At 52.5% G+C, this 24,024-nt stretch overlaps 1 pseudogene across 1 annotated transcript in view; it reads left to right on the plus strand.

Moving 5' to 3' along the window:
* Positions 1-4,087: 4,087 nt before the first annotated feature.
* LOC140702929 (uncharacterized) overlaps positions 4,088-24,024 on the plus strand; it is a 547,856-nt pseudogene continuing 527,919 nt past the window's right edge. The window contains exons 1-2 of the transcript XR_013539546.1: positions 4,088-4,345; positions 6,309-6,385. The product of XR_013539546.1 is annotated as an uncharacterized LOC140702929 (transcript). The remainder of the gene's footprint in view (positions 4,346-6,308; positions 6,386-24,024) is intronic.

The raw sequence follows: 24,024 nt of genomic DNA on the forward strand, positions 1-24,024 counted from the left end.
ATGTCTGATAAGCACAAAACAATGTAGATAGACCGGAAAACCAATAAAATGTTTTTAAAAAAAAGAAAGGAAAAAGAAAAGGAAAAAGGAAAAAATAAATTAAAAAATAATACAAATTTTCAGAGGTAGCCCAGCCGGTTCTTGGAGATTCAGCTGTCTGCACACAGGGTCCCACCTCTCAGCTGAGCTACGTGCACAGAGACAGTTCTGGGCTGCCTCTCAAAAAACGTTTTTCTAATTTGGTTTTTTTTAAAAAATTATTTGGAGAAAGTCTCACTGCACATGCGTGAGTCCCCCTCTCAGTGGAAGGGCGGGCACATGCGCAGAAGCAGCCCAGCCTCCGGAAGCAGCTGCTAGCCTTCCTCTCACAATGGCGGCCATAGGAACAGAGGAGAGGGAGGGAGGGTGTTGGGGCGGGGGGGGGCAAGGAATCAGAAAATTCAGGGGCATGAGAATGAATTGAGAGGTGGGACCCCATACAGGGTAGTAAAGTCAGAGGGGGGAAGAACAGACTGTTTTACCCGGTGGGTTGCAGATGGTGGTGCTTTGATGGGCTCCTGATCTACCCCGAGCAGGACCCACCTGGGGGTGCGGAAAACCCTGGCCAGAGGAAAACAGCAGTTCTTCTGGCCAAACAAGGAGGAAGGAGGTGGACGAAGGCTGCCCATCACATCCCCAAGGCCCGTTTGCCCCTCAATGACAGCAGGAAGCTCCCCCACAACTAACACATATATAAACACAGAGGGAGGGAGGAAATCCCTCCACCCACCCACCCCTTCCTGCAGGGCAGAGTTCCCCAACCCCCTGGTCCATGGCCCAGTGCTGGTCTGTGGGCTTGCCGGAACCGGGCCGTGGACACACGTTTCCGCCCCCCCCCCCGCTGCCCCGGGGAGGGGGGTGTCACGCTCCTAACTGTTCCTTCAGTGCCCCTTCCCTATGGGGAAGCTGCCGCGGGTCAGGCCACCTGGGAAGCACCAATGGCCAGCCACCAGGCTTGGGGCTGGCCCACCCAGGGCGAGTGGCGGGGGGGTTGAGCACGCGGGCGCATTCCTGCTTTTTTCCTGCCCGGCTGACGTTTCCCAGGCAGGAAAGGTGGGCCAGGCTGGGCCGCACAGGGCGCTGGTGCTTGTCTGCTTCCAAGGCTCCAGGAGGGCAGCTTCCTTGTGGCCGCTGCCGCCACATCCCCCTAGTGTGGCTCACCTTCCGGGGCTTCCCATCAGAGCCTTGCTCCCACCCTTGCAGCAGCAGCAGCAGCAGCTCCGTCGCTCTTTCCCTTGCCTCCTCCTACAGCAGGGAAAGCATCCCCTGCTGCCTGAGCCCCACTTCCTTTTCCCTTTGTTGGCTTGTCTTGGACTGCCTGTTTCTCTCCTCCCCTCCCTTGAGGCACCCAGACTCCCACCAGGTAGGAGCCCTTAGCCGCCCCCACCCAGCTGCCCTTGGCTTCCCCCTTCCCCTCGGCCCACCAGACGTTTCCAAGGAAGGCAATGCTGCGCACCAGGAGGGCTCACCGCCCTGCCCTTCTGGCCAGCCCGGGGGTGGGGAAGACCCAAGTGCTGCTGCGTGGGGGCGGCTAAGGGCTCCTGCCCGGTGGGAGTCTGGGTGCCCCCCCCAGGAGGGGAGGAGAGGGAAGAGAAATAGGCAGGGAAGGGACTACTTCCAGCTACTGCTGGAGCCCTAATCTGGGGGGGGGGGGGAGAACGAGCCGGTTTCTCTCCTCCCCTCCTGTGGGGCACCAGGATTCCTGCCAAAAGCAGACAAACAAGCAAACAAAGACCGACCACCATCGCCAGCAGCACCACTCTGCTTATCTTCCTTGGCCCGCCCCCACCCAGCCCCACTGCCAGAGGAAATAGGTGGGTAAGCTCTGCTGGCTTGGCAAGGAGGAGGGTGCGGCTGGAGAAGACCTTTTACCGTTACCCCTTTCAGGGGGTTGTTTTCCCTCCTCCCCCATGCGTTAAATGTTTTGGGGGGCAGGTGGGTTGGTTTGCCTCATCCTGGGAAAAGCAAGCCCCTTTTAAGATAGTGCCCCGTGTGGGGAGGGGGAAGAAAGTGTCGCGGCAGGGGAAGGAGCAGCCCGATGGAGGCAACAACGTGGCATGATACCCTTCCCCTCTCCTCTCCAGTCTTTGCTGCTGCTGCTGCTCAAGTTTTTTGGTTCTGGGAGAAAGTGCTTCCTAGTGGGTGGAGAGGGGGCTGACTACTGCTGGCTGGCATGTATATTTAGGCTCCTGGCTGGAGCAGCAGCAGCAGCAGCCGTCCACTTGCCCTGGGCCACCTCTTGCCACCGCAGCCGCCCTTCTCCTCTCGCCTTCCCCCCCTCCGCTCCCCTCCCTCCCTCCGCCCTCCCTGGCCAGCAGCTCCACGCCAGCGCCAGCGCCATCAGCAAGAGCAGGGGCGCTGAGGGGATCGGGAGGAGAGTGTGGGTGTCTCTGTGTGGTGGTGGGGGGCAAAGGGAGGTGGGGGGGAGAGATGGAGCGCTCAGCGGGAGAGCGCGCGCGCACGTTGTGCAAGCCTCCTTGCTGGGTGGGAGGGGCGGAGCCCCCTTTCCGCGTCCTGTTTTGGGGCCAGAGGCAGCCCGTCTCCTCTTGTGAAGAATGCTGCAGGGCAAGGGGACAGCCGGACGAAAGGCTGCTTGGCTCGGATCGCCTGCATGGGAAGCTCTGGCAGGCGAGGGTTGCCCTGGGCTTCTTGCATTGGATTGCGCGCTTCTAAATTACACAAGCGACCTGCTGCGCTGCCGTCTGCGCATGCGCCCGAGCATGGGGGTGCCCTGCCTTCACCAGCTGGTCCGCGGGGGTGCCTCACCTTCACCAGCCAGTCCGCAGATGGAAAAACGTTGGGGATCACTGCTGCAGGGGATCCCCAGCCTGGGATCTGGTTGGGATCATCAGCAACATTGGCCATGCCCAGAGAAGCTGCCGCCCCCCCCCCCGAGACTGGCCATCTCACACACACACCCCGTGCAAATCCCACCCAACCCCGACCGACCCCTCCATCACCCCACCTCTATCCAGGTCCCGATCCGGGAGGCGCCAAGCCCCTCCGTCCACTCACGCCCCTTCCTGCAGGGGATCCCCAGCCTGGGATCTGGCGGGCCCTTCCCTCTCCTCCATCCAGATCCACTGAACCAAGAGATCCTTCTGAAGAGCCCCCTTCAAACCCTATAGACTGGGAGGGGGGAAGGGGATCCTGAAGAGGCTCAGGATGGGAGGCCAGGCATCGGGGGGGGGGGGAGGAAGGAAGGGAGTCCATTGCCCCCAGAAGACCCCCCTCTCCTGCCCCAAAGCCCCATATCTGGGAGGAGCCCCCCCGTGTCCCACCCCCTTTGCAGCCCCCTCCCTCCCTCCCTCCTCCCTCTAGCTCGCTTCCCACCTGGGGTGGAGGTCGGGGGGGGGGGTGTGTGGAATACCTGAAGGGAGGAGAAATTGGGGGGGGGAGAGGACTCAGGTGACGCTCCCTCCTATCTCCCCCCCCAAAAAAGGGCACCTGCAGGATCTGGGGAAAGACGGGGGGGGGTCTCCTTGAAGGAAAGCCGAGGAGGACCCACCGACACTCCCAGAGAAAGGGGGGAGGGTGAGATCGAGGCCCCTCCCAGACTTCCCGATCGCCCCCTCCCAATTTAGCCCCCCAGGAGGAGGGAGGGAGGGAGAAAAAAAAAACACAAAGTGACCCCCCCTCCCTCCAACCGGGCCTTTCCTGCTTCGCAAACCGAGCGGATTGTGGGGGGGGTCTCTGGGGTTGGCGGGGGGGAATTCTCCATCTCTTTAGCAACTCCTTAGCCCCCCCCAAAAAAGCGGTCCTGCAATCCCCCCCCCCCCGAATACGGCTCGCCTCCTTCCCGGTCCTCTGGCGGGAAACTCGCGAGGAGTCCCCCCTGCAAAGATGCCTCTTCTTCCCCCCCCCCCGGGGAATCCTAGAGGGTGGGGGGCGGGAGGGGGGCTTCCCACCTCCGGTTCCCCTTCGACGCCGCTCCTGCTTCTTCTTTCCCCTGAATGGAAAAGGGGGGGGCGATGGGGGGAGGGGAGGTCGAGGACGAAGCGGGGGGGAGGGGAGGGGGAGCAGAAGGGGCGGAGCCTGAACGGGGGGGGGGGAAGAAAAGATATTTCTCTCTCTCTCTCTCTCCTGAGGGAGGAATTTAAAAAAAAAAAAAACGAGCGGCCACTAAAACCCGCGCAACCGCCTTCCTGAGGGGAGACCTTATGGCCGCCTTCTCTTTTCTGTGGGGGGGGGAGAGGAGCGGAACCGGAAGTGGGGGCCCCTCCCCTCTTCCCCCCCCTCTGTTTCTCGCTGTCTCTTCCCGCCCTCTTTCCCGCGCAGGATTTCCCGCCTGAGGATCCGGACGGAGGTGGGGGCCATTTGGGGCCTTTATTTTCGGGGGGTGGAGTGGGGGGGCCCGCTAGAAAGATATTCCCCACCACCACCACCAAAAGGGGGAAAATACCCGCCCGCTCCCCTCCAGACTCCCCGAGGCCTCCTTCTGTAATGGAAGAGAGATGGGCAGTCAGGGTGGGGCCGAGAGTCCGATACTCCCCCCCCCTTTCCAGCAAGGCACCCGGGCCCTCTTTGTGTGTGTGTGTGTGTGTGTGTGTGTGTTTGTGTGTGTATGTGCTTTCTCGTGGAATCCCCTCAGGCTCTGTGGGGGGTGGGGGGGTGGGTCGGGGGGGCCCTAGAAAGTATCTTCCGTGGGGCTTGTGTGTGTTTGTGTGTCTGTTTTTGGATCCCGGAGTCCCCTCAGGCTCGCCCCCCCTCCCCCCATTGTTGTGGTTGTTTCCCCCTCCTCCCCCCCCCCCCGCCTGAGCTTGAGCCCCCCCCAGGAAATCCCCTTTGGTTGGAAAGCTTGGGGGGGGGAAGTTCCTGGAAAGCCCCAAGTGGGAATTGGGGGCCCTTTTTGGTGGGGGGGGGACAGGAGGGGCTGCAAGGGGGGCGGGAATGGGGGGATAGGAGGGGGGAGAAGACAGAATGTCACCTCGGAGGGAGGGAGGGATGTTGATGATGATGATGATGTTTCATTTCTATGCAGCCCATCTGGCAGCCAAGGCGGCTTCTGATGCCCCTGCGAGGGAGGGAAGTTCCCCGCCCCCTCAACACCTGCCCCCCCTCCCCTGGGCTCTTCCCACCCACAGCAATTGGGGGGCAGGAAAGCCCGGGGGGGGGGGAGAGGGGCTGCCTGTTTCCTACCCTGGGAAAAGTGTGTCTGTGTCTGTAGTCTTGTGTGAGGTTTGCTGATGATGATTTTGCGTTAACAATATTCTCAGAAAATTGTCTGAATCTCCTTTTGGTTTCCAGGAAGAGACTTTCTTAGAGGCAGGAAATTCAGTCAATAGATTCTTAATTACCTTAGAATTCATTCATTCTTTCATGCATTCATTCAAAATTACTTTTCTCCTGCCTTTCTCCTCTTTGCTTGTTTATGTCTTGCTGTTTTTGTTGGCACAGGAGACGGTGGTCGGCTGGATGGCCGGACCTTGGGGCCTGAGAGGCTGAGCGAAGGGCCTCCTGGAAGGTCTTAAAAGCAGACGGAAGTTGTGTGTCATCATCACACAGGGGGTGCCGGACCACCACATTATTATGCATAACATCTTTCCATTTTTCATGCCTCTGTGAAATAGTACGGGGAATTAATGGAAACCTGAAACACTCCACAGGCTGAGGGTCGGGGGGGTTGAACAAGAGTCCATCCCCCCCAGCACCCCTGCCGTTCACAGAGCAATACCATGCAAGGGAACATCCCAGAATCTGACTCCCCTTTTTGTCAAGTGACCACTCCTCCCCCAGACACAAAGCTGTGTGGTCAGGGCTGTGATGGGCAAGAGCAGAAGAGGGTCTCCCGCAGAGTCCCGGGGTCCCCAACCTCAGGCCTCCAGATGTTCTTGGACTGCAACTCCCAGAAGCCTTCACTTCCGCCTCTGCTGGCCAGGATTTCTGGGAGCGGAAGTCCAAGAACATCTGGAGGCCCAAGGTTGGGGGGACCCCCTGCTGTAGACCCTCTGAACGGCTGCCTTGGCTGTGGCCACCCCTCAGCCTCCCTTTGCTCTGTCAGGCTCAGCCTCCTTTTTCCAGCTGGCAAGGCGGGCACGAGATTGTGCAGCATTTTTGGGCTATTTCCTGGCTTTTGGAATCGTGGGCATAGAAGCACACAATCTCCCCCCCACACACACACACATTCATAAACTGGAGGGTATTTTTTGAAGAATTGAATTCTCCAGATTGTCAGAAAGACAAAGGCTTCTATGCTAAGGGAAAGCTTTTAGTTTTGTCCATCCGAGAAGGCTCCAGAATGATTGGGTTTTTTTTTCTTTTCTCCCAAGGACGGGGTGAGGTTCAGCTGATGCTCTCCCGACTTTTCTCTGGACGAAAAGAGAAACCAAAGCCCCACTTAAAGCAGGTAAGGTCTCTTTCATTCTTTGAGATCAGATGCGACACTGTGTTTGTATATTCATTAAACTATTACCCTATTATTACCAGGATACGAGATGTAAAGCTTACATCAGTATTTCAGAAAATTTTAGCCCAATCGCAGGAAGCATCGGGAGCGTTTGGAGGGTGCCTTCCACCAGATCTTCCGTGGTGCCTGGTGAGGGCCAGAGGGGCCACCAAGGTGGGCGTGAAAGTGCAAAGGAGTCTGAATTGGTGTGAAATGTCAGGATTTGAAGCGTTCTCCCCCAAGTTCTTCAGTCCTGGTGGAACAAAAGTCTCAAACAAATAGTTCCTTCCACTCGTCCATTTCCAAACATACAGACAGAGAGAGAGTGAGACCAACTGGCAGCCTCTCTGTCTCTGAGGAAATGGGAGCTCTCAGAGCAGTTGAGTTCAGGATAGCATAAGCTCTCAAACTGAAGCAAACGGCGCATGTCTTCCTCCTCGTTTATATCCACATCAGCCCCCGACAAATTACATTACATTGTTCTCTTACACCTTCCATCGTCTGCTGATACAGGATGAGTTCCCAGTTTTCTTGATTAGTTGCACCTGCCGTGCTAACTCTGTTTCAGTTAACAAGTTTGGACCCCATGACAGTATCCAAACGGTGACATGAAATCCCCATATGCTGTGAGACTGTCCTGTCGACTTCATTCTGTCGCCTATTAAATAACTCCCAACCAAACCAGTTTTGGAGGCCTCTGGTTTGTGAAAGCAAGCACACACTGTGAGATTCCTGGCTATGTGGGGGTTTGAACCCGGGTTGCGTGAGTCCCAGTTTTACTGTCTACATCAGAGCCTCTCTGAACATGTGCAGAGTGTTTTTCTTTTGGTTCCTGGTCCTGCTTGGCCCAACCCTGTGGTCACCAAGAGCAGGAGCTGTCAGTGAGATTCCAACCCTCAAGAGACAGGCATGGGGCCTCCCCTGAATTTCTCCTTTCCTCTTTTGGCATCCAAGAGGGTGAAGTGAAGAGTTCACTCCTGCATGTGGGGATCGTTGGAGAGGGAAAGACGGAAGAGAGCTTTCTTCTCGCTTCTCTGCAAGAGTAGATCTTTTTTCAGTCCATGGAGTCTTTTTGGTAGGTTCCAGCTGATTAATTGATTGATTTGGGGAGCATCCGTTATCCTTCCATGTGACATCTCAGGAACATCTTTAAGAGAGAAACACCTTCTCTTAATTCTCCACCATGAGTTTCTGCTGCAGAATTAAGGGGATTAATATCCCAAAGGATGCCCTTTCTCCACCTTTGAGAGGGAAAGTGATCCTTGATGATCTCTTCCAAGTTCTGCGAATAGTTTTTGCAGGACGGAGGCTGTCCTAGGAGAACGCCCGCCAACCTTCTTCCTGTCTCTCTTTGGCTTCTTCCTGCGAGGACCAAGGCAGGGTCTCCCCTGGCCGGGCGCGGAGCCTCAGCTGCCCTTGAAAGGAAGGGAAGGGAAAGCCGGAGACCCAAGAAGGAGGGAGGCATGCAGTCTTTTCCTCAAGAAGGGCTCCTGCCGGGAGGTTCTCACAGGGAAGAGGGAAGCTTTGCACAGCCTCTGGAAAGAAACAAGAGGTGGGAAGATAGCAGGGTGCGGGTGTGGGCGTTTGTGCATTTATCAGGCCCCAGGCATGGATTGTAGAGAAGGTGCCACTTGCTTAAAGCAAATGGTGGATGGAGCAGATACACACACACACACACAAATGTGGGTTCAGGATTTCTCCCCTAATGTTCCCACAGTGTTTACATTTTTTTTGCCAGGATCTTTGTCCATCATTTCCCCAAAACCTATCAAATCTCTTTCAGCAACATCATTGAAATAATGTTTGGGGATGATGATCTTTGATAATAAGGAGAGGACATTGAGGGAAAATGATTCCATTTTGAATCCTAACATCAGATGAAGGGGTGAAAGATACGCGGAGGCAGAGATTATAGGATCCGATGGACCTCTTCTTTATTGAGAAAAAAAATGACAAAAAGAAAATAAAGAGAGGATGCACCTTTCCCCTACGGACTAGGTTGGGGTTAGCATGATGGTTATTTTTGTATTTCATAGCTAACAACTTTTAAAAAAAGATTCATCAGTCTTCTTAACCTCTTCTTCAATGTTTTGTTTGGAAAAAAATGTTATTCCCACTGTATAAGATTTTTTGAAAGATTATTTTTAAATTTCCAAAACAAATGAAAGAAAACAAAATACTTACTACTGCAATCTAAACCACAGTGCACTCCCGTACCCACAGGACCCTTTGGAACAATACTTTTAATATGAACCTCTTTTCCAAAATTGTATTGTTTCTTGTTTAGAGGCTTTCCCATTTCCTTTCACTAATACAAAGTCAATAAATCAACCCCAAATAGCATAAAAATATTTGAACTTATTTCCCTTCTTTTCATCTTAAGTTCAGTAGTCAATTTATCATTTAGCTCAGTGTCCCATACTTCATTGTACCAATCTTCTAATTTAATATCATTTTTATCTTTCCATAATCTAGCTATTAATATTCTAGCACTTGTCATAAAATTGGAAATCAATTCCTTTGAGCAATAATGAAGTTCTATCTTATCAAAATTTGAATTGTGGTGTTGAAGGAGACTCTTGAGAGTCCCCTGGACTCCAAAGAGAACAAACCTATCCATTTTGAAGGAAATCAACCCTCAGTACTCACTGGAAGGACAGATCCTGAAGGTGAGGCTCCAATACTTTGGCCATCTCATGAGAAGAGAAGACTCCCTGGAAAAGCCTCTGATGTTGGGAAGGTGTGAAGGCAAGAGGAGAAGGGGACGACAGAGGATGAGAGGGTTGGATGGTGTCATCGAAGCTACCAACATGAATCTGACCCAACTCCGGGAGGCATTGGAAGACAGGAGGGCCTGTCGCACTCTGGTCCATGGGATCACGAAGAGTCGGACGCGACTAAACAACAAAATCTTATCAAAAATTAACAACAAAGCAATTTTAGAATTGAATTCAATATCTTTTCCAAATATATCATGTGTTTCCTTAAAAATTAGTTTCCCAAATTTCTGAATGCATTCACAGTCCCACCACATATGATAATACATGTCAATTTCTCCATCACATTTCCAACAGGCTTTAGAATAGGCTGAATGTATTATTCAATTTCACTGCAGTCGTGTACCATCTTAAACTAATTATAATTTTTTCCTTTATTCTTACCGACATTAATCAAAACTCTCAACTTCTAAATTTGTGTCCAATCCTCTGTTTCAATTTCTGTCTTTAAATCATGTTCCCAAATTTATTTCAAACCTTCTATTTCTGTGTAGGTGTAGATGGGGCTCATCAGCCTTGGAAGGCAGCCCATCTAGGAGAAGGAAAGCTCTGATTTCAAGCCTCCACTGCCTTCTGGCTATATCCACTGATAGAAAAGGCTTCAGGAGTTAACCTCGAGGCAAAATCTGGAGCTGAAGTCCCGAAGGCAGTTCGTGTGGTTCTGGCAACTCCTGCAACATCACTGGAACCAGTTGTATTAGCTCTTGCCTTTCCATTGGACTATTTCAGCAACGTGGAGAGGGGGGATTTTCTGCTTGGGTAACAGCCTATCCTCCATATTATTTTACCCATGTTTTGTGCTCTGGAGAGGACACTCCAGCTTCACAAACAGTGTCGAAATAACATGGGAAGTAGCCGTTACTGTTTATAAGTCTTTGCTCAATTGGAATAGAGCATGATGCTAGGGGCTACTTCCAACGGTGGGAGAGGTCATTGCACCTCACTAGGTAGGGTAAAAGCCAACAAGCAGATTGATCGTAAGAAAACATCTGCCCTAAAGTTTGGCACCTGGAATGTTCGGACAATGACCCCTGACGACCTGCAGACAGCTGTCATCGACATGGAACTGAGTAGACTGCAGATGGATATTGTTGCCCTGCAAGAGATGAGATTGCCAGACATGGGATCTGTAAAAGAAAAAAACTTCTCATTCTTCTGGCAGGGAAAACCATCAAATGAGACCAGGGAATATGGTGTTGGCTTTGCAGTCAGAAATACTCTGCTGAGATACATTGTTCCACCTACTGTGGGGAGTGAAAGCATCCTGTATCTGAAGCTCCACTCATCAGCAGGACCAGTCACCCTCATTAGTGCATATGCACCAACACTGTCATCTACTACAGAAGTGAAAGACAAATTCTATGACGATCTGGCAGCTACCGTCAAAAAAGTCCCTGAGAGAGAGCCACTGTTCATTCTTGGAAGCTTTAACGCTAGAGTTGGTTCTGATCACAATTCTTGGCCCACCTGTCTAGGCCATTTTGGCATAGGGAAGATGAACGAAAATGGCAAACGCTTGTTGCAATTTTGCCGTTATTATGGTCTTTGTGTCAGCAACACGTTCTTTAATACAAAGCCTCAACACAGAGTTTCCTGGAGACATCCAAGATCCAAGCATTGGCATCAGCTCGATTTGATCCTCACTAGACGTTCTAGCCTTCCCAGTATTACGATCACACGCAGTTACCAGAGTACTGCTGATTGTGGTACTGATCACTCCCTGGTGTGTAGTAGAGTTAAACTGCAAACAAAGAGATTCTATCACACGAAAAAGGAAGGAAGACCACGTATTCACATCAGCAAGACCCGCGATCAAAGAAAAGTGGAGGAATTTGACCAAGCGCTTCCAGGCCCAGCTGATGGAACGCTGGGTGCAGCACTACTCTGAGCTATATTCCAAAGAGAATGTGCTAACTGAAGAATCATTAAATAACATCAAGTGCTTGCCTGTCTTGGAAGACTTGGACAGCAAACCAACTTTCGCAGAAATAAAAGCGGCCTTGGATTCCCTCGCCTCCGGCAAGGCACCTGGAAAGGATAACATCCCTGCTGAAGTGCTGTAAAGAGATCATCACCACCGAACTGTATGAAGACTTCCACCGACCTGACCCCAAAAGCCCTCCTCCAGCAGCACCCTGGGGGGTGGGTGGGAAGGGGGGAGAGAGAAAATCCAGAAGGGGAGGAGAGGAAAAGGAGAGGAGAGGGGTGGTGTGGGACAGTGACAGGAAGCGGCGAGGGAGCCCGGAAGACCCTCTGACACGCCCAGGCTGACTCTTTCCCTGGGGGTCCAACCCTCTGAGTGTCTAGCTCTAATCCATCAATCCATCCATCTTCCTTGACAACCCGTCGGGGCCACAGAGACGCACCCTGAGATGGGTGTGATGTTTTTCTGTTCTTCTTCACACTCCCAAATCACACTTTTCTTCTTTGTTTCTTTCTTTCCTTTTTAATTGGGGAGGAACGGGAGGGGAGCCGAACCGTGATGGTCTCTTTGAAGGCGAGGCTCTGAGTCTTTCCTTCTTCGCTGCTCTCTGAGCATGTAAGCGGGTTCAAGGCCCACCAGGCCATCCCCCCGGGGCGTTCGGGGTCGGCTCCAGGGCTTCCGGAAGGACTCCGCAGCTCTCCTGGAGCACCAGGCCTGTGTCGCATGGGCTGCCCTAGGCGGGGGTCATCCATCGCCTGCTGAGCAGCATAAGGGCCAAGGGTGTTTGTGCTGCGCTTGGGTGCCCCCAGCCAGTTCCTGAGACCTTTCAGGGAAGGAGGTTACCTCTGGAGGTTCCTCAGAGCAAGCCCCAGAAGCACCAATGTAAGGTGATACCTCCAAAGAGGGGATTCAGCTGGAGTTGCACAAACACATGCCCCAGGAATTTTCCAGGCCAAGTGGGGCTTTGATGATTCCTCGAGTCACCCTTTAGAAGTCCACCAGACTGCTTCTGCGAACATGTACAGAGTGCTTTTCTCTTTTACTTGTTCCTAATGCCGCTCAGCAGGAGAAGACTCCAGCCTGTAAAGCAGGAAATATGAAAAATTGGGAGGGGGGGTGAGGGAAGGACTTGGCTGGAAGGGCCAGACTTAGTTGGGCATGGAGGCTGATCTCCGAAGAAGAGGAAGACGAGACCAGGAGGGAGAATCGCAAAGTGTGGAAAAATGATTCCTTTCCTTTCTTTTATATAATGCCCATCTGGTTAGATGACACCATGCCACTCCGGGTGTCTTACAAGATGTAGGGGACAGGAGAAGGAAGGAAATATTCAAAGCCAGAATGATCTGAAGATGGAGACTCCTGAATTTGACACTAAAACTTTACAATGCTCTAAAGATTATGTGCTTTTATATATATATACCTGAGTTATCCACCTCACAACTACCTTTGGGAGAAAAAAAATCAGGTCCTTGTGTGTTAAAACAGCGGGACTTATAAACCACGGTGTGGAGATGTTATTGAAGAACTATTTAGGATGTGAAGGTCTCTCCCTGTAACCACAGCTAAAGGACCGGAGGACCTAAAACAGAGTTTGTGAGAACATCACGTTCTCTGGGAGACATGCATGAACCCGACTCTCTTGTCTTCACAAGAGCACAGTGGGATGGCTTCGGGTGTGGCCGTGACTCACCTAGGTGCCCCTCAGATTTCATGGCTATCCTAAAATGCAGAAAAAGGTATTTTAAAATAATCAGAAAAATTACTTATCAAAGTTACTTGAGGTGAAACTGGAAAAAAGGAAGATGGAACTTGTGAGGGTCCGCTAGTCTTCGCCTCCCCCGAACCAAATAAAACAGACGACGTTTTTAAACCAAACTTTTCTTCGTTTATTAACTTGGGTAAGGGAATAGAAATGTCCACCAACTTAGGGGCTAACTTCTCCTGTGTGAGCAACGGCTCATACAGGGGCACCCAGTCTTCATCGAACGGGTTGCTTGACCTCGCCGCCCATGGGCCAGCCTGAACCCGGGTAGGTTCTTCGGGAGCGAAGTCTTCGGGATCCGAGATCAATAACGGGGTGGTTTCTTCATACCCTGTAACTCCCCAGGGTACGTGTTTCTGCCCCGGCGGCATCCCAGGGTCCTGGTAATACCCCAATTTCTTCAGTTCCTCGAGATGCCATAACTTCTTCTCCTCCCTCTCTCTCTCTACTCGCCTCTTCTCCTCAACCAGCTTTCGCCGCCACTCTCGTCTCCCTTTCTCCCCAATAAGAGGGCCTAACTGTCATTTCCCTCCTTCTCTTCTCTTCTGCCTCCCTCTTAGTGAGGCGCACCTGTTCCCAATTGCCCGTCCAAGGGTCTTGGATGGACACCCATTCCCATCCTTCTTCCTCTGTGTCCCTCCTCCTACTGCCCTCCCCCACAGCTCCCTCCTCTGGCTCCTTCCCAGCTCTTCCCGCCCAAACCGGAGGAGTCTGGGTTGATACATTTAACCCCTTCAGGCCCCGCTCTAGGTCTATAGTATCCACGGCCTGATGCAGCATCCGGGGTGGGAAAGGCTTGGGAGCTGTTTGTGTGCCCACGGAGGCTCTAGGGCGGGACGGCACTCCCAACATCACCTCTCGACCCGGGGTGCGGGTGTCACAGAACTGGAGCAGGAAGTTTTTATATGGACTGATATTTTCTGTTACAAGAGGAGGGTGTTGACCCATTAAAATTGATTTATATATTCCTGAATCAGATGTATCCTTAAATTGCAGAATGAGTCTTTTCCTGTTAGAGAGGTTTAATGCAGTATTTAGACACCTGTTCCAATCAAAGTCTTTTCCAGCAGTTGACATCCATTTAATTTTTTTTCATTGAGGAAAACTATTGTTATCTTTTCATAATTGCAGTTGTGGTGACTCATTTTGATACAGTGGGGTCTCTACTTGCGAACGGTTCTACTTACGTACTTTTCTAGTTACGTCCTTCTCCATCCGCAAAAATCCATTTCCACTTGCAAACGTACAAAAGGAAAAGTGGGGGGAAAAAACATTGGCCAGGGAAGTGCCTAGGACCAAATAAGGGCAAAAAAACAAAGCGGGAGAGGCGGGGAAAGCAGCAGATTCAAACTGCTTCCATTCGTCTGTTGGCCAGGGAAGAGAGAATTGTTTCCTTTGCTCCGCTTTGCTGTGTGGATATTGGAGAACGTGGGTTGAGTGTAGAATGAATTGTTTCCTTTGCTTGCTCTGCTTTGCTGTGTGGATATTGGAAAACGTGGGGTGAGTTTCCCTGGAAAGCATCTTGGAGGTCCCCGCCGCCGCCGCTTGCCCTGGGAGGCCCAGTCTACCAAGCTTTTCCCCAGGCAGTAGATCAGGCCTCCCGGAGGAAGCGCTTCCCCTGAGAGGCCCAGTCTACGACGCTTTCAATCCCCCCAGGCAGTAGACCAGGCCTCCCGGAGGAAGCGCTTCCCCTGAGAGGCCCAGTCTACCAAGCTTTTCCCCCCCAGGCAGTAGACCAGGCCTCCCGGAGGAAGCGCTTCCCCTGAGAGGCCCAGTCTACCAAGCTTTTCCCCCCCCAGGCAGTAGACCAGGCCTCCCGGAGGAACCGCTTCCCCTGAGAGGCCTAGTCTACCAAGCTTCCCCCAGGCAGTAGACCAGGCCTCCCGAAGGAAGCGCTTCCCCTGAGAGGCCTAGTCTACCAAGCTTCCCCCCCACAGGCAGTAGACCAGGCCTCCCGGAGGAACCGCTTCCCCTGAGAGGCCTAGTCTACCAAGCTTCCCCCCCCAGCAGTAGACTAGGCCTCCCGAGGGAAGCGCTTCCCCTGAGAGGCCCAGTCTACCAAGCTTTTTCCCCCCCCCCCCCAGGCAGTAGACCAGGCCTCCCGGAGGAAGCGCTTCCCCTGAGAGGCCCAGTCTACCAAGCTTTTCCCCCCCAGGCAGTAGACTAGGCCTCCCGAAGGAAGCGCTTCCCCTGAGAGGCCCAGTCTACCAAGCTTTTTCCCCCCCAGGCAGTAGACCAGGCCTCCCGAAGGAAGCGCTTCCCCTGAGAGGCCTAGTCTACCAAGCTTCCCCCCCACAGGCAGTAGACCAGGCCTCCCGGAGGAACCGCTTCCCCTGAGAGGCCTAGTCTACCAAGCTTCCCCCCCCCGGCAGTAGACTAGGCCTCCCGGAGGAAGCGCTTCCCCTGAGAGGCCCAGTCTACCAAGCTTTTCCCCCCCAGGCAGTAGACTAGGCCTCCCGAAGGAAGCGCTTCCCCTGAGAGGCCCAGTCTACCAAGCTTTTCCCCCCCCCAGGCAGTAGACCAGGCCTCCCGGAGGAAGCGCTTCCCCTGAGAGGCCCAGTCTACCAAGCTTTCCCCCCCCCAGGCAGTAGACCAGGCCTCCCGAAGGAAGCGCTTCCCCTGAGAGGCCCAGTCTACCAAGCTTTCCCCCCCAGGCAGTAGACCAGGTCTCCCGGAGGAAAGCGCTTCCCCTGAGAGGCCCAGTCTACCAAGCTTTCCCCAGGCAGTAGACCAGGCCAAAATATCCCTCTCTAGTGGTCGAAGGCGGAATAGCAGCTTCCCATTAGTTTCTATGGACGGAAAAGAGCAGATACGGATTACAGTAAATGGTTTTCAGTGCATTACAGTGGTGCCTCGCTTAACGAGTGCCCTGTACAACGAAAAAATCGCATAACGATGGCTTCGTTGCCATCGCTTTTGCGATCGCACAACGATCTTCCCTATGGGGAAAAATCGCTTTGCGATTTTTCCCCATAGGCACCATTTCCCCCCAGCTGAGCGGCGGGAGCTTTGAAGCCCCGCTGCTCAGCTGGGGGAAAATGTCGGCAGTGGGCTGCGGCCTCGGAAGGACCCCGAAGCCACCGTCCCCTGCCGACAATTCCCTTCCAAGCTCCGGGGACAGGCTGGGGGGTGGACCGGGAAGCTTGAAGCCTCTCCGCGCCGCCTCCCCCCGCCGTTCCCGGACTTCTGGAAGTCCGGGAACAGCCTGGGTAAGCAGCGCGGGGAGGCTTCAAGCTTCCCGATCCACCCCCCAGCCTGTCCCCGCCGCTGAAAGCCTCCTTGCGCCGCCTACCCAGCCCTTTCTCGGACACCTAGGTGTCCGAGAAAGGGCTGGGTAGGCGGCGGGGAAGGCTACCGGCATCGGTGACAGGCTGGGGGGTGGACCGGGGAGCTTGAAGCCTCTCCGCGCCGCCTACCCCCGCCGTTCCCGGACTTCTGGAAGTCCGGGAACAGCCTGGGTAAGCAGCGCGGGGAGGCTTCAAGCTTCCCGATCCACCCCCCAGCCTGTCTCCGCCGCTTAAAGCCTCCTTGCGCCGCCTACCTAGCCCGTTCTCGGACACCTAGGTGTCCGAGAACGGGCTGGGTAGGCGGCGGGGAAGGCTACCGGCATCGGTGACAGGCTGGGGGGTGGACCGGGGAGCTTGAAGCCTCTCCGCGCCGCCTACCCCCGCCGTTCCCGGACTTCTGGAAGTCCGGGAACAGCCTGGGTAAGCAGCGCGGGGAGGCTTCAAGCTTCCCGATCCACCCCCCAGCCTGTCTCCGCCGCTTAAAGCCTCCTTGCGCCGCCTACCTAGCCCGTTCTCGGACACCTAGGTGTCCGAGAACGGGCTGGGTAGGCGGCGGGGAAGGCTACCGGCATCGGGGACAGGCTGGGGGGTGGACCGGGGAGCTTGAAGCCTCTCCGCGCCGCCTACCCCCGCCATTCCCGGACTTCTGGAAGTCCGGGAACAGCCTGGGTAAGCAGCGCGGAGAGGCTTCAAGCTTCCCGATCCACCCCCCAGCCTGTCCCCGCCGCTGAAAGCCTCCTTGCGCCGCCTACCCAGCCCTTTCTCGGACACCTAGGTGTCCGAGAAAGGGCTGGGTAGGCGGCGGGGAAGGCTACCGGCATCGGTGACAGGCTGGGGGGTGGACCGGGGAGCTTGAAGCCTCTCCGCGCCGCCTACCCCCGCCGTTCCCGGACTTCTGGAAGTCCGGGAACAGCCTGGGTAAGCAGCGCGGGGAGGCTTCAAGCTTCCTGATCCACCCCCCAGCCTGTCCCCGCCGCTTAAAGCCTCCTTGCGCCGCCTACCCAGCCCTTTCTTGGACACCTAGGTGTCCGAGAAAGGGCTGGGTAGGTGGCGGGGAAGGCTACCGGCATCGGGGACAGGCTGGGGGGTGGACCGGGGAGCTTGAAGCCTCTCCGCGCCGCCTACCCCCGCCGTTCCCGGACTTCTGGAAGTCCGGGAACAGCCTGGGTAAGCAGCGCGGGGAGGCTTCAAGCTTCCCGATCCATCCCCCAGCCTGTCCCCGCCGCTTAAAGCCTCCTTGTGCCGCCTACCCAGCCCTTTCTTGGACACCTAGGTGTCCGAGAACGGGCTGGGTAGGCGGCGGGGAAGGCTACCGGCATCGGGGACAGGCTGGGGGGTGGACCGGGGAGCTTGAAGCCTCTCTGCGCCGCCTACCCCCGCCGTTCCCGGACTTCCAGAAGTCCGGGAACGACCTGGGTAGGCGGCGCGGAGAGGCTTCAAGCTCCCCGATCCACCCCCCAGCCTGTCCCCGCCGCTTAAAGGGTAACCGCAGCGGCTACCCCAGCCATGGCCGGACTCTAGGGAGTCCAGCCATGGCTGAGGTAGCCGCCATGGGTCAGATCCAAGTCGCGGGGGGGGAGGGAAAAAAACGGATAATCCGTTCCAATTGGAACGGATTAACCGGTTTTCAATGCATTTCTATGGGAAATGGTGCTTCCCATAATGATGTTTTCACATAACGTTTTTTTTCTGGAACCAATTGACATCGTTATGTGAGGCACCCCTGTAAATGGGAAATGCAGATTCAACATAAGAACTTTTCAACTTGAGAACCACCTTCCAATACGGATTAAGTTCTTAAGTAGAGACCCCACTGTACTTGCTTAGATCTCTTCTTTTACTTTATGCTGCCATGCAATTCAATATAGTTCACAATGAAATGCTTTAGTAATCAGTAAATATAGTGATTTCATTAGCATATTATGAGAAAAAGACTGAAAGTGGACTGAAATTGATCTAAAGTCTATATGAAACCTTGAGGGTTAGTGGTTTGTTTGTTTTTGTTTTTTGGGAATTTATCCCCCTGAAAGGAGGGTTTATATTTGGAAACATCCTGCACTATGAATGACTAAGAGTTTTCCATGCTAAATTTTGCAACTGTAAGAATAAAGACTGAGTTGCATGTGAATTTCTTGAGGAAAGGATGATTATTTATTTATTATTTATTCAATCTCTATCCCTCCCATCTAGACTGAAGTCTACTCTGGGAGGCTAACAATAATAGATAAAAAACAGCAGTAGTAATATAGCTCAAGATGGAAAAAATATTCAAGTGATGACAGGAGGGAAAGCCTGCCTAAAGAGCCAGGTCTTACGTTTGCTCTTGAAAACACCCAGCAAGGGAGCCAGACAGATCTCTGGGGGCAGACTTTTCCAAAGGCGAGGGGCCACTGTTGAAAAGGCCCGGTTTCTTCTTCTTTCTCTCTGGGCCTCCCTCAGCGTGAGGCCCCTCAGCCACCCTTCTTGACTAGAACGAGTGATTCAAATAGATCTAGGTGGGAGGAGGCATTCTGCTAGATATCAAGGTCCTAAACCATTTAGGGCTTTATATGTCATCATTAACACTTTGAAATAAATGCGGAAATGAATGGACAGCCAATGCAAGGCAGCCAGAGTGGGAGGAATATGCTGACATTTTCTTGTCCAACTGAGATGTCTGGCCACCATGTTCTGCACAAGTTGAACCTTCTGCATCAATCTCAAAGGTAGCCCCACATAGAGCGCATTGCAGTAGTCTAATCTCAAGACTACAAGCGCATGGACCAGAGTCGTGAGTGCCCCAACATCAAGATAGGGACGCAGCTGGGCAATCCGCCACAGATGGAAATAGACAGAGCAGACCACTGAGTTTCCATGGTGAGTGCCGGATCCAGATGGATCCCCAAGCTGTGAACCTCACTCTTCGTGGTGAGAGTCACTCCCCAAAAGAGGGGGGGGGAGTTTCTCAAACCACTGATGGAGGGGCCACCCACCCTCAGGACCTCTGTCTTGTCTGGGTTCAGCCTCAGTCCATTCTCCTGCATCCATTGCATTACAGCCTTCAGGCAGCGCTGAAGGGAACGGCGTCCACTGTGGTATGTAGAGCTGGGTGTCACCCGTGTACTGATGGCACGAAGCCCCACACCCCCGATGACCCCACCCGGTGGCCTCATGTAGCTATTAAACAGCATTGGTGAGATAAGGTTTCCTTCTCAGGCACCACGGCCCCATCCTGTAGAAAAGGGACAAAAGGGGGAACAAGCTGGATCAGGAGAGAGGAAGAAAGCTCCCCCCCCAAAAAAATACCCCAAAGGGGATCAAGAGTGGGACGGTGGGTTATTGGTAGGAAGGGGGGCAAAACAAATCTGGGGTGCAAGGTCACCTCCCAATTGACTGGGCAACCACCATGACCTGCTCCAGTCTCTCCCAGTTGGGTTGCATGGTGTGACCCCAATGGGTGGTCCCGGTTGAGTCTGGAGAAAGAGGGAAGTTTCTTCAAGGAGGAGATTTTCATTTCCATGGGGGTGGGGGTGGAGGCTGCGAATGCAGCATCCTGTGAAGTCCCCCTGGGAGAAACTGACCAGGAGCCCTGTGGAGCCCCAAAGTCGATGGCCTTGGTTTCCTTGTGTTTTCAGGCCAATTTCCCTAGAAGGGGAGGGTACGCTGGGGGTGTCTCTCCCCCCTTCAGCCTTTCAAGGGCCCCCCTTGGTCCTCAGCCCCCTCCCTGCCTTAGAGGCCACGCAGGGCATAAGGGGGGGAACTCTGCTTGCCATCTCTCCCCCCCCCACTCTCCCCACTCCCTCCAGTCCTTGACCCCCTTCAATGGCGGGGGGGCGCTCCTCCTCCTCGCTTTCTTTTCTGAGGGGTCGCCCCCGTCGCCATCCTCCTCCTGCTCCTCCAGCTCCGCCCATGGAAGAACAATGGAGGCCCAATGAGAACTCAGTCCTCTTGCGCGTCACCCGTTGCTGGGCGGAAGCCCCCCAGGGCGTCTATTATGGCGTCTATGAGGGGGTTGCCTGGCAACCCGGAGACGGGCGGGAGAGAGGTTCTGGCTCCACCCAGAAGACGAGACCCAATGAGAGCTCGCTCCTACTCCTGCTCCTTCCGCGTCACCTGTCTCCGGGCAGAAGCCCCTCCCTCTGGAAGGCTGGCGGGGCAAGAACCCCCCCTTTCTTCCCTGTGGAGTGACTGACGGGCTGCCCTCCAAGCCCACCCACAGCTCGTCTCTGCGCACGCGTGGTATCTCCTCACTGGCTCGCTCTCCCTACCGCACATGCGCTCCTCTTGCCCACACAGGGGGCTGGGGTTAGCCAGCGGGGGGAGGGGGGGGAGGGTCTGTAGCGCCTGCGCAGTGGAGAAGGCGGCCAGAACGTTTTGCCTCAGGAAGGCGGTTGGGCGAGGTTTAGTAGCTGTTCATTTTTTTAAAAATTCCTCCCTCAGGAGAGAGAAAAAAACAGGAGGGGGATGCGCTTTTTTTTCAGGGTTCAGGGGTTCACTCGTACCCACCTCTTATCTGTGTGTCATCACGTCCACACCCTGCCCTTCTAAAGGTTTCCGTGACAGGCAGAAGTTCAACAGGGCGGGGCTTTTCCTCCCCTCCCAACCATCTCCTCCTTCCCCACACGTTTGAATGGGGCAAGAGAAGAAATCCCCTCCCCCGATGAGGCTGGGCGGGAGAGTTATACGAAGGAGACGTGGGCCAACCCTGGACTTTGGGGTGTGTGTGTCACGTCTTGGAGCTTGGGGGGGGAGGCCCCCCTCAAACGGAGGCCGAGAGGATCTCTCCCCACCTCTGCAAAGACTCTCTACAATGCTTTTTGTCAATAGTGGTTGTGCGAACATCTGAGAGAACCCCCCACACACACACACCTTTAGCTGTGAAAGTGATAAATAACCCAATCCAAATCTTCCAATTTCCCTGCTTGGTAGAGGTGATCATTCAAGCAAATCGTCAAACATCCTGCCTTTATAGCAGAATGACCGAGTTCCACCCCTGAGTTGCTTGGTAATACTTGATGTTTTGGATTTTATGCACATTGTGGCTCTTAATATCCACAGGTTTCAGTTTGTTTCATTAACCATAGATTTCAGTAGTGCTGAATGTATTTTAGGATTATTTATTTATTTATTTAGGAAACATGTCACAAAACATCTTATTTTCCTTGTATGTGCTGTATAATCATTCTCCCCTTCTTCTCTTTTTTCCATTTTGTGTGTGGATCTAACACTAACTGGATTGTTTTATGACATCAGTAAAATGGAGGAGGACCAGGCCTGCAACAAAGTGCTCTCTTTACAGATGACAGCTAATGTCCAGTCTCTGAGATGCTTTTTGTCAGAAGTGGTTGTGTGATCGTCTGATGTTCACCACTGAAATCCTGGGTTGCTAGAGGCCTATTGAGCAGCAGTATAGAGTGGTGTGATCCATCATTCTAACAAGTTCCTGCTTGTCCTGGAAAGTCTGGAGAATTCCCAGTATCTTCTTCTTGTTGGTGGATCAGACATAAGCTCCACTGAGTTTGGCAGCCTTTAATTCCAGGTTAGTGGCTCTGGGAATGGAGACTTCATCGGAGAGGAGACGGAAAGCACAGCAGGCTCTCTCTGGAAGCAGGACTGAAGCCTGCTGGGGTGGAATGAAACCCCCAGATCTTTCTTTCTTTGGGCAAGAAGCAACACAGAACAACTAAGAGATTTGTCAGATCGTCTCTCCCCCCCCCCCCCCATTAACAGGCAACATCAAGAAGATCTGAGGCAGCCAGCATTAAATCTTTCCTAAATACACGTTGAGGGGCCTTGAGGATGCTGACCAAGGTGTGAAGAGGCCAGTTTCTCTATGAATGTGGGTGCAAAAGCTCTCTTTTCTTAGATTCACTCGGTTTCTTCTTCCCACTCCGTTCTGTAGCCGGCTATGTGACTTCCAGGTAACCCAATTCTCTGTGTAACTGAGGGCTAGACATTTCTACCCATTTTAAGCATTGAATTGTTCTTTCCTTCCACGTTATAGTCCTGGCATCCTCTGCTATTTCTACAGAAGTCACCAAGGTCGTGAAAAATGTTTCCTCAATTTTAATTGGGGAGGGGAAGAGCCAAAGAGCGGAGGCACCTTTTGAGGTAGAGGCTTCGAGTCTTTTGTTCTTAGGTGCCACCTCCCTCAATAGATCCCTCTGATGTAAGAGATTTTATCCATAGGGGTTAGTTTCAGGGATCCGGTAATGATTCTGTAGCTTTCACAGGACAAAATACTGTTATGTAAACACAATAAATTAAAATAAGAAACACTACTAAGGTGGGCTATAGTGGGTTAGCCCCACCTCCTTCTTTCTCTTTAATTACATCCTCTCTCAATCAAGGTCCTTTCTCTCCCATCATCATGGAATCAAAATCCAGAACAGAAGAACAACCACCGAATCCTTCTTTCACATAACCCATTGTCCATTTTCTACCCTCTCTAACTCCTCTCTTTTTCTTGACAATTCTGGCTGTTAACCAATTAGCCTCAAGGGGCTGTAACACCTTCCTCCTCCCTTAATTCCTATGAAAGTCCCGGTGTTTTATCTCTTCTCCAATTAGCTCAGGCCCCTTGATTCGGCCTTCATTGCTGTCTCAAACCAGGCTGTAACGGTCTTCAGAAAAACATTCTCAAAGCACTTTGAAAAACACATTCCAGTGTCTCTCAAATCATCTTCACACAGAACTGGTCTGACTCCATCTTACATTTCTCTGACTACACATCTCATCATCATGACATTCATCACTCACCTACACTTGTTGATGCTGCCTCCATACATTTTTCTGCTTTGTCTTCCATTTCCCTTTGTTGCAGTGACTACTCCCTTAAGGAAAAATGCAAAAGCAGGATATATTGAATTCTCTGATCAGAGGCTGCTGTTTAGCGCTCAACATTGCTATATAATCACAGGCTAAATATATTTTTCTGCCCTGTACATAGAGGTCATCTCTTTAGCAGATATTACTTCCTTGTTTTGATTTGAAAAGCTTCCATGAAATTCAAAACAAAAAATAAAACTTTCAGGCTTGCTCCTGCAGTTTGGAAACTAATGTTCTGCATTAACCCATATACTGTACTATTCCAAGGCTGTTCCATACTAGGAAACAACACTTGAAAATGAATCTATTAAGTGTGTCAGCCTATTCTAGTAGAAGCTGAGACTTCTAAATATTTTTAACCAGAAGCACCTATTTAAATGAATTCATAGAAATTATTGTCATTAAATGGGCCATTGGGTCATTTTGCTTGTCAGCAAGTTTACAGTGCAATGCATCATTGGCTGGCAGCACACCTTGACCAAGGGAACGCCTAAATATGCTCGCAATTACTTTTCACTCTTTCAGGAGGCTCCTTCTATGTCACTTATATGGTAGCACGTAATATAGGTCATTTTAAAATGGTGTTTTATTCAGCTGCTGCACACGAGCAAATAAATGTGTATTTAATGATGTTTGTAATAGCTATTCTGCATTCACAGAAATCTATTGACCAGTTTCAGCAAATTGTGGCATTATATACCTTACCAGACTTTGAAAACAAAACCTAAATATTGTTTCATATGACATATCATTGCATGTACTATACCTCTATAATTTGTATGCAGAATTAAAAATGTTTTAGTGATGACAAACCTCAACAGCATCTTTAAAAGCAGAGCCATCACCTTGCCAACAAAAGTCTGCATAGTCAAAGCTATGGTTTTTCTTGTGGTGATGTATAGACCATAAAGAAAGCTGACTGCTGAAGAATTGATGCTTAGAAAGACGCTCATGGCACAGTGGTTAAATTGCTGTACTGCAGCCCAAACTGTGCTCAGGACCTGGGGTTCAATTCCAGGTAGCAGGCTCAAGGTTGACTCAAC

This window comes from Pogona vitticeps, chromosome Z (assembly GCF_051106095.1).
Source record: "Pogona vitticeps strain Pit_001003342236 chromosome Z, PviZW2.1, whole genome shotgun sequence".
NCBI lineage: Eukaryota > Metazoa > Chordata > Lepidosauria > Squamata > Agamidae > Pogona > Pogona vitticeps.